Source organism: Schistocerca serialis, chromosome 2 (genome assembly GCF_023864345.2).
Source record: "Schistocerca serialis cubense isolate TAMUIC-IGC-003099 chromosome 2, iqSchSeri2.2, whole genome shotgun sequence".
Lineage (NCBI taxonomy): Eukaryota > Metazoa > Arthropoda > Insecta > Orthoptera > Acrididae > Schistocerca > Schistocerca serialis.
In genome coordinates this window covers 1,056,672,240-1,056,689,756 of record NC_064639.1, presented here as the reverse complement: position 1 = coordinate 1,056,689,756, position 17,517 = coordinate 1,056,672,240, and the positions used below count along the sequence as shown (strand labels likewise).

The 17,517-nt window shown below is 42.9% G+C and overlaps 1 pseudogene; it reads right to left on the bottom strand.

Moving 5' to 3' along the window:
• Positions 1-5,386: 5,386 nt before the first annotated feature.
• Positions 5,387-5,504, bottom strand: LOC126458670 (5S ribosomal RNA; annotated as a pseudogene).
• Positions 5,505-17,517: the final 12,013 nt, after the last annotated feature.

The following is a 17,517-nucleotide window of genomic DNA, read 5'->3' as shown; positions in this document are numbered from 1 at the left end:
AGCGCGCTGCTCTCCTTTGGATCTTCTCTATCTCTTCTATCAGCCCCATCTGGTACGGATCCCACACCGGTGAGCAGTATTCAAGCAGTGGGCGAACAAGCGTACTGTAACCTACTTCCTTTGTTTTCGGACTGCATTTCCTTAGGATTCTTCCAATGAATCTAACTCTGGCATCTGCTGTACCGACGATCAACTTTCTATGATCATTCCATTTTAAATCACTCCTAATGCCTACTCCCAGATAATTTATGGAATTAACTGCTTCCAGTTGCTGACCTGCTATGTTGTAGCTAAATGATAAAGGATCTTTCTTTCTATGTATTCGCAGCACATTACACTTGTCTACATTGAGATTCAATTGCCATTCCCTGCACCATGCGTCCATTCGTTGCAGATCCTCCTGCATTTCAGTACAATTATCAATTGTTACAACCTCTCGATATACCACAGCATCATCTGCAAAAAGCCTCAGTGAACTTCCGATGTTATCCACAAGGTCATTTATGTATATTGTGAATAGCAACGGTCCTACGACACTCCCCTGCGGCACATCTGAAGTCATTCTTACTTCGGAATACTTCTCTCCATTGAGAATGACATGCTGCGTTCTGTTGTCTAGGAACTCTTCAATCCAATCACACAATTGGCCTGATAGTCCTTACTTTGTTCATTAAACGACTCTGGGGAACTGTATCAGACGCCTTGCGGAAGTCAAGAAACACGGCATCTACCTGGGAAGCCGTGTCTATGGCCCTCTGAGTCCCGTGGACGAATAGCGCGAGCTGGGTTTCACACGATCGTCTTTTGCGAAACCCATACTGATTTCTACAGAGCAGATTTCTAGTCTCCAGAAAAGTCACTATACTCGAACATAATACGTGTTCCAAAATTCTACAACTGCTCTACTCTCACCGCCTATTCTACATTTAACACGTGTAATCTGCCCCATTCCTTCTTACTGCTGATAGTGTAATCCCCAACAACCAAACCAAAGCAAAGATTTCCCAATATACGCATCAACACCCTTCTAATTAATACATGTCATCTCTCAGTATCAACAAAGAGAACACGGAAACTGCCATAACCCGACTTCTTAGGAACTTGGCTTAGTGGAAGAGCAGTCAAAATAAGCGGAAAGGTATGTCGGCTTACCAGTAGATACTCGACAGTTCCTGAGAAAACAACGGCCAAAATTTTCGACGCAATTTAGGTGCCTTTTAGCGGGCAGTATACGTAGCTGAACCTTGGCGCGGTGGCAACCGTCACAGCTTTTCAGTTCTGTGTCCTGTGTTCGAAATTTGATTATTACTTTCATTTAATTTTTTTCATTTCTTTACACTGAAAACTCCCCTTAGAAAAATTATGAATGACTGTGCTAGTAAAATTCTACATTATTTGATACAAAGACAGCTGAGTAAAACTTAACGTACTCAGACATTTCTCTCTTTACTTATTCTGATCTACACTAAACTGACACCCAATATTTTTAGCGCAACGCAATCTGACTTTCAAAAATCCCTGCAAAAGAATGGCCCTGACTAACAATAACCTATACGTTTCATGAATCACTTACCTCACAAAAGTCTTCGTTACTTGAACTACTGCAATACAGCGAGCGCCAATACTGCCAGCTAAATAAAAGATTCTAACTACTGAAGTCACTAACTACTGATAGGCATAGTTAGCAAATGAAAGATTTTGATAGAGAACAAACAATGTATTTATCTTAATAGTGTTCAAAAGTCATAATATATATATATATATATATATATATATATATATCACTTCATGACATCCAGTCTTACAAATTTACTGTCTGTGTCCAGATCATCCGCTCTCAAAACTCCGCCATCTCTCTCCCCACATCCACCATTGCTGGCGGCTCACCTCCATCTGCGCAACGCTACGCGCTGTTAACAGCCAACTGCCCAACACTACAATAGCGAATGTTACAACAATGCTAACCAGCCACAGGCTGCACACAGCGCAGCCAGTGATTTTCATACAGAGCGCTACGTGACGTTACCAACATAAAAACCTAAACAGCCTATTTACAACACATATCGGTCAATGATTACTGCACGACTGTTTATCAGATTAAGAGATACAGAGATTAATCGTAAAATTACAACAAGGCTTCACAATAAGTGTCATACATTTACTATATAATATATGTGTGTTTGGTATTTTCAGGAATTACAATCTTGCTAAATTCTCATATTCTTATATTTCATTCGTACATTCTCATATCTTCCTCTTACGATTATGCCTTCGGAAGATTCGTTGCATTTCCTTGCACGATTACCTTGGACCGTCCGTGGAAACATTCGGAACACAAAAATTCCGAACACTGCGAGCATCGCGGGAAGACAGATTTGCAACAGTGACACTTCTTCACATGAATCTCATTCGGCAGTGAAACGTCGTTAACACTGCTTAAGATTTCATGCGGTGGCAATATATTCGCAGAAAATCACACATAGCGGATCACTTTACCGAAAACTCGAACATGCATTTGATGATGAATCAAGATACACTACGGGAATTTCACAAAAAACAATTTGACATAGTTTTCTCATTCATTTATTTTTTCCTTTTTTCTTTATTAAATTCATTTAGTAGGCGCATAAAGACAACGTTATTTCAGTATACATTGGAAAACGTTCGTGTAGTTATCTTCTACGGACTCAGGCAGATAAATAATGAAACGAAATAATCGTTTGGCATTGTTGGCCGGGAGGTCCCATCCGCGATTGGCCGCCAAGTGTAAGTCTTAGTTCAGTCGGCGCCTCATTGGGCGACTTGTGGCCGGTGATGAGGATTAAATGATGAGGACAACAACAACCAGTCCACCGACGGAGAAAATCTCCAACCCGTCTGGGAATCGATACCGGGCCCAGTGCACGGGAGGTAAGCACGGTACTATCCAGCTAAGCAGGCGGACGGATAGATAGATGAAAAGCAAAAATAAATGTAATAATCGGGTTTCGAACACGGGACGCAAAAGTGTAAAGCCGCGGTGCTAGCCACTGCGCCACCACGTCCTTTGAACGAATTACTCGCTAAAAGACACATAAAGTACCTCGACAAGTTTAACCATAGTTTTCTCAGAAACGTTCGAGTATACACGGATAAGTCGACACCCGTTTTCGTTTATTTTGATTCCTCTTGCACTGAACCAAGTTGTTGCGAAATCAATTTATGGCATTACCGTGTTCTTCTCGTAAGTCTGTTCCCTCATCCTCGTCCTATAAAATCATCTGTACTTTCCCCTGTATTGTGCACATTACTAATAACCCACTTCAAATGGCTCAGGGTGGACTTGGTATTAGCCAGCAGGGAAACATCTCTGGCGACAACCATTTTACGACACTCCCACCGGGCATCTCATGTTTAAACGTTCTTGAGTATGTTAACTGTTTTCTACGCCACTATGCAGTGTGTAACAGAACGATATCCAAAAACTAGCGAGTTTGCTGAGGTTTCCTCCAGGAACAAATTGAGGCTATGATTCAATGTCCAGAAACATTATCCACCTACGATGTGTCGTAGTTACAGAAGCCAAAGACTCCCGCTAAGCCATCACTTCGGCAACAATTGTTAGTTTGCACGACAACGGAACATAGGTGAACTAACTTTTCGTAACTGGCCTAACGGCGTTCGGGTCACTGGGCGGCATCGAACGCGTCTGCGCCTACCACAGCACACCTTCCAGTCCCTCAATACATAAACTCGTCTGAGTAAGTGGTTGCCTCGCAGCAGGTTTTAACCTCTGCGACTTTAATACTCTGTACTGATATATGATGTCGTGCTCGAACATGGGTTCCTATCCCCAATTTTTCCCTCAAGTGATCCTCCACAGCCCTGGACGTTTGTTGGTATCGTTTTATTACGTCCTGTATAAATTCGATCCCATCATACGACGCTTATGATTTCTTCTCTCGTATAAAGTGTGACGTTCCCACCAGTATTGTTACCACCGAACTGTACATCCACAGCCGGCCGGGGTGGCCAAGAGGTTCTAGGCGCTACAGTCTGGAACCGCGCGACCGCTATGGTCGCAGGTTCGAATCCTGCCTCGGGCATGGATGTGTGTGATGTCCTTAGGTTAGTTAGGTTTAAGTAGTTCTAAGTTCTAGGGGACTGATGACCTCAGAAGTTAAGTCCCATAGCGCTCAGAGCCATTTGAACCTTCTCGCCGAATTGCGTATATTTGTAGGGAGGACATTGGACCAGTTTGAAATGAGCACTTATCAATATATCCAACATAAGGCCTCACGTCAGCTCCTCTATATTTGATGTCAAATCTGAATTCACCAAAAACTGCTTCGACACCAAATGAAAGGCTTATTCTGAATACATACATAACCAAATTAGACACAAACTCTTAACTGCGTAATATTCGAACACTACTCTTTTTTTGGAAGTCCCATTGATTACCGCATCCATTTCTTCTGATGCCTGACTGAGATACACTCACACTCCACCGACAAATTAAGAAACGTTATAGACTGCTAAATCTAAATAAATGCTGGGACTGGTACTGAAATACATGTCTTACTCCTACACAGTCCATTAATTCCTCTAAGTACTGAAAGCTTTCCACCATCTCACTGTAACAGTCCTGCTTCTTACTATTAATTTCTGATCAGTAGCAGCCCCTTTCCCAAAAAGCTGTCCGCAGTTCGTGGTCTTGCGGTAGCGTTCTCCCTTCCCGCGGACGGGGTCCCGGGTTCGATTCCCGGCGGGGTCAGGGATTTTTCCTGCCTCGAGATGACTGGATGTTGTTGTGTCGTCTTCATCATCACCGTTCATCCCCATTACGGTCTTAGGAAGGCAATGGCGAACCACCTCAACTAGGACCTTGCCTAGTAAGCGGCGCGGGTGTCCCGCATCGTCCCCTACGCTCCTCGGAGTATGGGACCTCATCAGCATCATCCCAAAAATCTAAGTATAGAGCGAAACACTCTCCCTCTTACACTTTTAAAATAATTGGCCAACCTCATTTCCATTACTTCTCACTCCTTTTAGTCCATGAACACAGAGGCATCTCTGTCCTGCCTGTTGCTCCTTGCTTCCAGTACCAATAAACCACAGAAAGACCTTTACGCATCAATCACAGCACATCAAGAAAATGCTCAAAAATGAATCAACTTTCGCTTTAATAAAAATCTTAACTTCCTCCGAACAGTCCTTGAAGAGCCCAGTGGTACCGACCGGCCGCCTTGTCATCCTCAGCTCACAGGCGTTACTGGATGCAGAGATGGAGGGGCATGAGGTCAGCACACTGCTCTCCCGGCCGTATGTCGGTTTACGAGACCGGAGCCGCTACTTCTCAGTCAGGTAGCTCCTCAGTTTGCCTCACAAGAGCTGAGGGTACCCTGCTTGCCGACAGCGCTCGGCAGACCGGACGGTCACCCATCCGAGTCCTAGCCCAGCCCGACAGCGTTTAACTACGGTGATCTGACGGGAACCGGTGTTACTACTGCGGCAAGGCCGTTGGCTTCACTTTAATGACTGCGTTAACTATGTACAACTGAAAGAAACTCCTTCATTTCTTGAAGTTCTTCCGACTTAACGCGAAGTGATACTTCACACAGGCTAATTTTCTGCGTCGTGGAAAACTCTTCCGCTTTTTATTAAGTTTGTCTTGGAATTTAGAAGAGTCTTCCAACCCAATCTCTACAAATTTCATTCATAAACACCATAACATGCGTCTGTCACATTACGTTAACCCAAGACATTTCCGTCTCAACTTCTCTTCACACGCCTAATTCCTGTACCCAACTCTTTGTAGCACTAAATCAAAAATCATTAAGCAGCAGTTTTTTGGATCTTGATATTCAAAAGGCTACAACAAGAAAGGGCGTTCCGGTCTCCTTTTCACATTCAGGATCCATGCATTTCCAATATGCAATGCCTCCCTTATAGCACATCACCCACACTATCTGACCAGAAATAACACCAACTCTTCTATCTTCCATATAACTGAAGGTATGACCAAGAGCCGGCCTCGGTGGCCGAGCGCTTCTAGGCGCTTCAGTCTGGAACCGCGCTACCGTTACGGTCACAGGTTCGAATCCTACCTCGGGCATGGATGTGTGTGATGTCCTTAGGTTAGTTAGGTTTAAGTAGTTCTAAGCTCTAGGGGATTGATGACCTCAGATGTTAAGTCCCATAGTGCTCAGAGCCATTTGAACCATTTTATGTCCAAGACACTGTTTTCTCTCTTATACATGCTCCACATTGTTGATATGCCCAAATGTCACTTCTCATCCATCTCTTATCCACCTTTCCTACCATCGTCTTACACCTATATTTTTAGCTTCAGGTCCATTTCATCTGGTTCGCCTCCTGGTGTAATCAGATTCACATTAGGGTGAGTCATTCTTTGACACAGGCAATAATTACCGTACCAACTTCCTGCTGTTCCCACCGCATGGCCTTCACTTCACCTTGCCTATTCAGGACCCCGAAAAAATGTTTTCCAGTAAACTAAAATGGAATTCTTACGTATTAACAATGGAGGTTAAAGCCTACAATAGATTAAACCCCCAAGTGGCTGAATATTTGGATTTTGTACATATATTACTCTCCACTCCTACACAACGTTAATCCAGCCTATCATCTACTTCGTTTATGTCGTGTTATTTTCCGCTTCACCAAACTGCTGTAACTCTTACAAACCCTCGAACGTAATGCAACCGGGCCCACATGCTTATTTCTCCCAAATTGAGCCTGTTACACAATATATTTTTTTCGATTATAAGTCAGTTTATTCTTTTCTTCTTCTTCCTGTCTTCCTAAGCTAAATCTATTTCCTTCGGTACCCCTCAGGCTACCTGAGGTGGTCGCACCATCTTTTACTTGGATAAACAATATTTCTTTCACCAGCTGGTAATCTATTTCTTAAGTTTTTCACAATCTTCCGTTCATCCATCCTGTCCATTTATTCGTTCCATTCATGCTTTCTCTTATGTAGTCACTCATTAATGGAATCCACGTTACATCCGTTTGTAATGCTTTCACTTCTCTGTCTCGCAGTGTCTTCCCTGTGATCCTTCGCAGAATTTCATTTCAGCTGTTTCCAAAAGTCTTTTTGTTTCGAATGTTCCCAGTCTTTTCCAAGCATTACGTGTCATAACTGATCGCACTACTGTTTTGCATATTCTTGGCTCTGCATCTTTTCCTATACGTCAACTAGTATCAAACATTATCCTTAATCTGAGAATGTACGTTAAGGGCACGCGTTGACTGTAAGTGAATCATGGACTGGGGGGAAAACTGGAAAAGAAGAAAATCGAAGCGTCTAAAATGTCGTGCTACAGACGAATGTGGAAATTTACTTGGACTGAAAAGGTAAGGAATAAGGAGGTTCTCCGCAGCATCGGTTAAGAACGGAATATGTTGTAAACACTGGCAAAATGATGGGGCAGGTCGGCAGGACATGTGTTAAAACATGAGGGAATAACTTCCGTGGTACTAGATGGAGTTGTAGAAAACTGTAGGGGAAGACAGCGTTTGGAATATGTCCAACAAATAAATAAGGGCGTAGGATGCAACTGCTCCTCTGAGATGAGAAGGTTGGCGCAGGAGAGGAATTTATGGAGATTTGCATCAAACCAGTTAGAAGGATCACAAATCAAATAATAATAATAATAATAACAAAAGAGCCTTATTAACTGTCAATCAGTGCATTTGTTTCCTATTCTGTAATTTCAAGGATTTTGCTGGAAGCCTCCGCATCTCAACTGTAATTTCCTGTCAATAGATATTATGTGTTGTCTATGCATCCATAATTGACATCCTTCGGAGCTAACACTGTTCCCAGTACTCACAAACTTTCAGCTTCATCCATATCGTGATCAGAAGGAGCTACCGTCTCTCACTCTCATTTGACTCCGACAGTGTGGAACGAACCCCTGACTTCCTAGTCATCACTTGTCCACTACACCACTACACAGTTCACTAGCACAGGAAAATAAGCCAGTATGAGTGCTAGTATACTACGCCACGCCCCGCGACACGACAACTCAGTTGATTTACAAAATAATTTTTCTGTTTCTGTATCTCATTGCAATACAATCTAAAATTAATGGCGTTTTTTGTGAGAATACTGTATAATTTTCTGTGAATTTATCAATTATTAGTGGGAATTAAGACATTACAATGATTGTAAACTTTTATATATTTTACTAGATGTATGGGCTGCTAATGCTCAGTGAAGACGCGCCTTGCTATACCACATCGATAACTAACAATATTTTTTCCAAGTGCTATTTAGCACATTTCTCCATACGAACCAGCGAAGCGTTAAAGGTAAGTGATCAGCGAAGCGATATCAAGGCACATCGTATAATGACTGTAGGTGAGTGTAAATAAGAATTTTGACTTGAGGCTGACGTGCATACAACACCTCAAGTGGTCTGTACAATTGGAACTATCTGACTCTCATGCTCTTCGCGGTAATATCGTATGAAGCTATTAGGGATGAAGTATTGCAGTACTTACAAGAAAGCGAAATGTGATATAGTAAGAGAAAAGCAACAGTTACTAAAGTAAAAAGAAACCATCTACAAACAAGTGATAACATTCAAATGGTGAGCGTGTAGTGATATGTCCAGTCTTAAAAATGTTAATAGTCTTTTCTCTTTCCTTGATAGGACTATTCAGTATTGATAGGTGAAAATACAAATTTAGATTTTGGTACTTTTATTATGGCGTACAAAAAGGTGCTCCGATGAAGCTACCGCATACATCATTTGCAGAGGGTTGTTTAAATAAGGAGAGAAACGCAAAACGGGAACATAAAAGATCAGAGTGCCGCACGCGAGGCCAAAGAGCATAGAACGAGGGCTCTTCCACGAACTCCAAACATGTAACCAGAAATGTCAAAGAACTCTGTGCAACTGAAGACCTGCTTCCTAACTGTGTGGGCAGTCATGTGTAGATGATTTGGGGTTTAAGGAAAAATGAATGAAAATTTTAAACTTTTCTCTATGTATTTCTGCTATAAGGCCGGATAAACTGCGCTGCTTCTGTAATGATGTTTATAAAACGTTTTCATTGTAGAAACGTATGGAGACAGACAGATATACACTTAACCTCATAATTAAAGACATGACGTCTTAGAAAACAGACTACTACCGACTCACTGAAGAAAATCACTTTCTTTGTCACTATAGTATTTATTCTTGATAACTGAGTTCAATCTGCCTTACAGATTATCTTCAGATCTGAAACTGGTAATAATAAACTGAACGTGTAATAGAACAAAAATTTAAATAACAGCATAATGTTAAAGAATATACATATAAAATTCATAGATACAATACAAAATGTCGTGAAATTTGTTGTGGAACGAAGTTACCTGTCCATATACTCGTATGCCATGATAGCACGGAAACGGAACATGATAAAATGAAATCTGATATCCGGAAGTCCCGCCTTTCGCAACTGCAGCACCGAACAAGATTAGAACATAGTTTCTAGCATCAATCGTCGCATTACATCAATACAACTGTTCCGATCCAAACTGTATATGAGTATGCTAACGAAATAGCTCAATTTTTATCAGTCACACACAATCGCCCACTCGAGGAAAGATCCGTAGCTTAAAATTCTAAGTCGGATGGGTGTATCTTCTCTGTTTGCTGATCTTTAATGTTAGGTTCTGCAGTTTTCCTGGTTGGATCAGTGTCTTTATGTTGAAGTACCCTAGAAATGTCAACGTTCTGTATGGAAGTTTGTCAGAGAACTTCGACTTCCTCTGTGATCGTGTAAGTCTAGGTTCCCCAGAATCCGAGTTGATATACAGGGTGGTCCATTGATAGTGACCAGGCCAAATATCTCACGAAATAAGAGTCAAACGAAAAAACTGCAAAGAACGAAACTCCTGTAGCTTGAAGGGGGAAACCAGATGGCGATATGGTTGCCCCGCTAGATGGCGCTGCCATAGGTCAAACGGATATCAACTGCGTTTTTTTTAAATAGGACCCCCTTTTTATTACATATTCGTGTAGTACGCAAAGAAATATGAATGTTTTGTTGGACCGCTTTTTTCGCTTTGTAATAGATGGCGCTGTATTAGTCACAAACGTGTAAATACGTGGTATCACGTAACATTCCGCCAGTGCGGACGGTATTTGCTTCGTGATACATTACCCGTGTTAAAATGGACCGTTTACCAATTGCGGTAAAGATCGATATCGTGTTGATGTATGGCGATTGTGATCAAAATGCCCAACAGGCGTGTGCTATGTATGCTGCTCGGTATCCTGTACACCATCATCCAAGTGTCCGGACCGTTCGCCAGATATTTACGTTATTTAAGGAAACAGGAAGTGTTCAGCCACACGTGAAACGTCAACCACGGCCTACAACAAATGATGATGCCCAAGTAGGTGTTTTAGCTGCTGTCGCGGCTAATCCGCACATCAGTAGCAGACAAACTGCGCGAGCATCGGGAATCTCAAAAACGTCGGTGTTGAGAATGCTACATCAACATCGATTGCAACCGTACCATATTTCTATGCACCAGGAATTGCATGGCGACGACTTTGAAAGTCGTGTACAGTTCTGCCGCTGGGCACAAGAAAAATTTAGCGACGAAGCGTCATTCACCAACAGCGGTAAGGTAAACTGGCATAATGTGCACACTGGGCAACGGAAAATCCACGATGGCTGCGACAAGTGGAACATCAGCGACCTTGGCGGGTTAATGTATGGTGCTGCATTATTGGAGGAAGGATAATTGGCCCCCATTTTATCAATGACAAATCTAAATGGTGCAATGTTTGCCGATTTCCTACGTAATGTTCTACCGATGTTACTACAAGATGTTTCACTGCATGACACAATGGCGCTGTACGTCCAACAAGGTGGATGTCAGGCACATAGCTCGCGTGCGGTTGAAACGGTGCTGAATAGCGTAACGTGGATTGGTCGTCGAAGCACCATACCATGGCCCGCGCGTTCATCGGATCTGACGTCCCCGGATTTCTTTCTGTGGGGAAAGTTGAAGGATATTTGCTATCGTGATCCACTGACAACGCCTGACAACATGCGTCAGCGCATTGTCAATGCATGTGCGAACATTACGGAAGGCGAACTACTCGCTGTTCAGAGGAATGTCGTTACACATATTGCCAAATGCATTGAGGTTGGCAGGAATCATTTTGAGCATTTATTGCATTAATGCAGTATTCACAGGTAATCATGCTGTAACAGCATGCGTTCTCAGAAATGATAAGTTCAGAAGGGTACATGTATCACATTGGAGCAACCGCAATAAAATGTTCAAACGTACCTACGTTCTGTATATTAATTTAAAAACCTGCCTGTTACCAACTGTTAGTCTAAAATTGTCAGCCATATGTTTGTGACTATTACAGCGCCATCTATCACAAAGCGAAAAAAGTGGTCCAACTAAAACATTCATATTTCTTTACGTACTACACGAATATGTAACAAAAAATGGAGATTCCTATTTTTTTGAAAATGCAGTTGATATCCGTTTGACCTATGGCAGCGCCATGTAGCGAGCCAACCATCACCATCTGGTTTCCCCCTTCAAGCTAGACGAGTTTCGTTCTTTGTAGTTTTTTCGTTTGACGCTTATTTCGTGAGGTATTTGGCCCGGTCACGATCAATGGACCACCCTGTATATGTCGATTTCAACCCCATTCAGATAATTCCTTCTTGGTGTGTGTTTTTCTTTTTTAATCTCAAACGGCACTTTCAGAGTTTATGATAAAATACTAATCATTTCTACATCTAAGAATTTTATACATTATATGCAAATTTGACGTTTGATTCATACCGCCTTCGTGGTGCACCAATATTGTCCGGCAACAGTGTATTAATCGTTGTAGTAGTGGAACATGAACATGGACACTACATACTGGATGGCTATAAAGTGCAGTTAGTCACAGAGATCCATTTTGAGCTGTAACTATCGTATGGCAGCGAAACTTGATAGAGATTATATGGCACTAACGCGAAACCGAGTTACGCTGAAAGAAAGGTTTCAATTTTGACCACCAGGTGTAAATCTGCCTCTTACAGCATCTCTTCAATGTCTCCGGTTCTCATACTAGACAAACTGTGTAACCGATGGTTAATAATAACATCAACGTTAAGCATTTTACACTTGTTTGACCTTTCCTAGCCACGTCCCGTTCCTACTCCATTACGTATGGTAACGTTTCTGTACATCTTCCTTGCATTCACAGCACCAAATTTGCTCCTGGTGGCCAAAGTTGAAACTAATCTTTTGCCAGCGTAAATGGGTTCCGCGTTAACGTCTTAGGATACCTATCACGTTTCGCTGCCGTACGATAATTACAGCCCAGACTGGAACTCTGTAAATAGCTACACTTTAATTACAACCGCCCTCTATTGCCTGCGCACAACGTTATTTGAGAAATAGTGATAAAACAATGTGGTTTCTTTTAGATCTGTACTCCTTTTTCCCTAACTGTGATTGCTGGAAAAGCAGAGTTTGTAGTTCTCGCAGCAAGTGGAGGTAGGTCGTGTGCGACCTTGATAGGATCAGCAGCTCACTGACACAGTGCGGCCGGTCGCAGAATAACAGAGAAAGTGGGACGCGACAGGGGGCGATTTCCTGCAACGAAAGACATCGCACTCGCAGATGGGACTGCTGCGAAAGATGAGGGGTTGCGGCACTTGAGAGAGACTCGTAATCGGCCGGGTTGGGCCACAGATGACGCTCTCGTTTCCGCAAATGCAAATAAACCGGCCAACTGGGTAACCCCGATGCGAAATCGCAGCGTTGCATGTCTCTGAGGAGGCAAGGCTGGTCCTCGTGTTTACGCGAGTTCGGGCCGCCACGAGGAAAGGTGAAGTGCGGGCTGCAGCTCATCACTCTCACCAGGGTGACACACACACACACACACACACACACACACACACACACACGTCGTGGTAACTTGGTCTGAATGTCGTCGCGGTTCCGTGTGTGGTTACGAATCTTTGCACTGGGAGGTGAACTGTTGGTAGGTTGCGGCTCCAGGCGCTTCACCTCACGTACTTCCATGCACGTCCGTCACATTAGCATAGCCTCTGTAACGCAACTATCTGAACAGAAAGCAAGTTCCTGAAAATCAGATTAACCCTCAACAACTCTAAAGGGCTGCCACTAGACTCCGTCAGAAAATAACATTAACTGATATAAACTGGGAGATTAGGTCCATCAAAGATAGCGTAGACAAGCGTGTGATTTTGGGTATTAGACGACCTGATGAGTCGACATATATTACTCCCACAACACAATACAACCAACCATAAACCAATCTTCTTTAGCTTAAGGCTACAATGATTTAACACAATCAGTATTTTTGCCCTAGATGTAGGCATTGAATTGTTAAGCAATTATGTTGTGCAACGATTACCAATCACCAACTATGGATGACTATAAATAAATGCGAGCTTCACTGCCTGAATGTTCACGAAGTGAGCGAACTTTGAATACTCTGTACGTTCCCCCGATCTCGACCAATGTAAAGCTGTTCTGGTTGACAGTCAGCCCATTTCCATGGCGGTCTTTCGGAGTTCAACAATAGTGGTCACCCTGTAACACCAAGACCATCTGTCCATGTCTAGATGCACAGCCTCGACATACTTTCTGAATGATGAAACCATTTAAAAAAATACACACAGAGACAGTGGGCTATCCGTACAACTATGCAAGACGCTTTATTGCACTATACACACACACACACACACACACACACATATATATATATATATATATATATATATATATATATATATATATATATATATATTCCTCTCATACTAGCAATACAAAAACGATCTGTCACAAAATTTGGTGCGATGCATATTTCCGGCAGTAAATCGACGTGAAAGATTGACAAACTGCCGATACTGTAATCAAAATGGGTCAAATGGCTCTGAGCACTATGGGTCTGAACATCTGAGGTCTTCCTCCCCTAGAACTACTTAAACCTTACTATCCTAAGGACATCACACACATCCATGCCCGAGGCAGGATTCGAACCTGCGACCCTAACGGTCGCGCGGGTCCACACTGAAGCCCCTAGAACCACTCGGCCACAGCTGTTATTCTGTTAAATTTGATTTATTCTGAAACCGAGCCTTAGCAGTAAATGTGGGTACATATTTTTATTTATAAAAACTTAATTCCCATTTTCCTCACTCTCGGTCCGCAGCTCGTGGTCGTGCGGTAGCGTTCTCGCTTCCCGGGTTCGATTAACGGCGGGGCCAGGGATTTTCTCTGCCTCGTGATGACTGGGTGTTGTGTGATGTCCTTAGGTTAGTTAGGTTGAAGTAGTTCTAAGTTCTAGGGGACTGATGACCATAGATGTTAAGTTCCATAGTGCTCAGAGCCATTTGAGCCTCACGGTCGGTTTCCAGCATTTTTAACAGGCACTGCTGCGGAGACGAACGTAACAACACTGGTCTACATCTACTTCTACGTCTACATCTACATCCATACTCCACAAGCCACCTGACGGTGTGTGGCGGAGGGTACCCTGAGTACCTCTATCGGTTCTCCCTTCTATTCCAGTCTCGTATTGTTCGTGGAAAGAAGGATTGTCTGTATGCTTCTGTGTGGGCTCTAATCTCTCTGATTTTATCCTCATAGTCTCTTCGCGAGATATACGTAGGAGGGAGCAATATACTGCTGGACTCTTCGGTGAAGGTATGTTCTCGAAACTTTAACAAAAGCCCGTACCGAGCTACTGAGCGTCTCTCCTGCAGAGTCTTCCACTGGAGTTTATCTATCATCTCCGTAACACTTTCGCGATTACTAAATGATCCTGTAACGAAGCGCGCTGCTCTCCGTTAGATCTTCTCTACCTCTTCTATCAACCCTATCTGGTACGGATCCCACACCACTGAGCAGTATTCAAGCAGTGGGCGAACAAGCGTACTGTAACCTACTTCCTTTGTTTTCGGATTGCATTTCCTTAGGATTCTTCCAATGAATGTCAGTCTGGCATCTGCTTTACCGACGATCAACTTTATATGATAATTCCATTTTAAATCACTCCTAATGCCTACTCCCAGATAATTTGTGGAATTAACTGCTTCCAGTTGCTGACCTCCTATTTTGTAGCTAATTTGATCAGGGATCTATCTTTCTATGTATTCGCAGCACATTACACTTGTCTACATTGAGATTCAAATGCCATTCCCTGCACCATGCGTCAATTCGCTGCAGATTCTCCTGCATTTCAGTACAATTTTCCATTGTTACAACCTCTCGATACACCACAGCATCATCTGCAAGAAGCCTCAGTGAACTTCCGATGTCATCCACCAGGTCATTTATGTATATTGTGAACAGCAACGGTCCCATGACACTCCCCTGCGGCACACCTGAAATCACTCTTACTTCGGAAGACTTCTCTCCATTGAGAATGACATGCTGCGTTCTGTTATCTAGGAACCCCTCAATCCAATCACGCAATTGGTCTGATAGTCCATATTCTCTTACTTTGTTCATTAAACGACTGTGGGGAACTGTATTGAACGCCTTGCGGAAGTCAAGAAACACGGCATCTACCTGTGAACCCGCGTCTATGGCCCTGTGAGTCTCGTGGACGAATAGCGCGAGCTGGGTTTCACACGACCGTCTTTTTCGAAACCCATGCTGATTCCTACAGAGTAGATTTCTAGTCTCCAGGAAAGTCATTATACTCGAACATAATACGTGTTCAAAACTCTACAACTGATAGACGTTAGAGATATAGGTCTATAGTTCTGCACATCTGTTCGATGTCCCTTCTTGAAAACGGGAATGACCTGCGCCCTTTTCCAATCCTTTGGAACGCTACGCTCTTCTAGAGACCTACGGTACACCGCTGCAAGAAGGGTGGCAAGTTCCTTCGCGTACTCTGTGTAAAATAGAACTGGTATCCCATCAGGTCCAGCGGCCTTTCCTCTTTTGTGCGATTTTAATTGTTTCTCTATCCCTCTGTTTCTATTTCGATAACTACCATTTTGTCATCTGTGCGACAATCTAGAGAAGGAACTACAGTGCAGTCTTCCTCTGTGAAACAGCTTTGGAAAAAGACATTTAGTATTTCGGCCTTTAGTCTGTCATCCTCTGTTTTAGTACCATTTTGGTCACAGAGTGTCTGGACATTTTGTTTTGATCCACCTACCGCTTTGACATAAGACCAGAATTTCTTAGGATTTTCTGCCAAGTCAGTACATAGAACTTTACTTTCGAATTCATTGAACGCCTCTCGCATAGCCCTCCTCACACTACATTTCGCTTCGCGTAATTTTTGTTTGTCTGCAAGGCTTTTTCTATGTTTATGTTTGCTGTGAAGTTCCCTTTGCTTCCGCAGCAGTTTTCTAACTCGGTTGTTGTACCACGGTGGCTCTTTTCCATATCTTACGATCTTGCTTGGCACATACTCATCTAACGCATATTGTACGATGGTTTTGAACTTTGTCCACTGATCCTCAACACTATCTGTACTTGAGACAAAACTTTTGTGTTGAGGCGTCAGGTACTTTGTAGTCTGCTTTTTGTCACTTTTGCTAAACAGAAAATCTTCCTACTTTTTGAATATTTCTATTTACGGCTGAAATCATCGATGCCGTAACCGCTTTATGATCGCTGATTCCCTGTTCTGCGTTAACTGTTTCAAATAGTTCGGGTCTGTTTGTCACCAGGTCTAATATGTTATCGCCACGAGTCGTTTCTCTGTTTAACTGCTCAAGGTAGTTTTCAGATAAAGCACTTAAAAAAATTTCACTGGATTCTATGTCCCTACCACCCGTTATGAACGTTTGAGTCTCCCAGTCTATATCCGTCAAATTAAAATCTCCACCCAGAACTATAACATGGTGGGGAAATCTACTCGAAATATTTTGCAAATTAGCTTTCAGGTGCTCAGCCCCAACAGCTGCTGAGCCATGGGGCTTATAAAGACATCCAAATACCACGTCTGAGCCTGCTTTATCCGTGACCTTCACCCAAATCATTTCACATTTCGGATCTCCGTCAATTTCCTTCGATACTATTGCACTTCTTATCGCTATAAACACGCCTCCCCCTTCACTGTCCAGCCTGTCTCTGCGGTATACATTCCAATCTGAGTTTAGGATTTCATTACTGTTTACGTCTGGTTTCAGCCAACTTTCTGTCCCTAGTACTATATGGGCGTTGTGACCGTTTATTAATGAGAGCAGTTCTGGGACCTTTCTATAGACGCTCCTGCAGTTTACTATTAGCACATTAATATTGTTATTCCCTGTTGCATTTTGCCTACTCCTACCTTGCCGCGTCTCAGGAGGCGTCTTGTCGGGCCTAGGGAGGGAATTCTCTAACCTAAAAAACCCCCATGTGCACTCCACACGTACTCCGCTACACTTGTAGCCGCTTCCGTCGTGTAGTGCACGCCTGACCTATTCAGGGGGACCTTACATTTCTTCACCCGATAGCGGAGGTCGAGAAATTTGCGCCCCAGATCTCCGCAGAATCGTTTGAGCCTC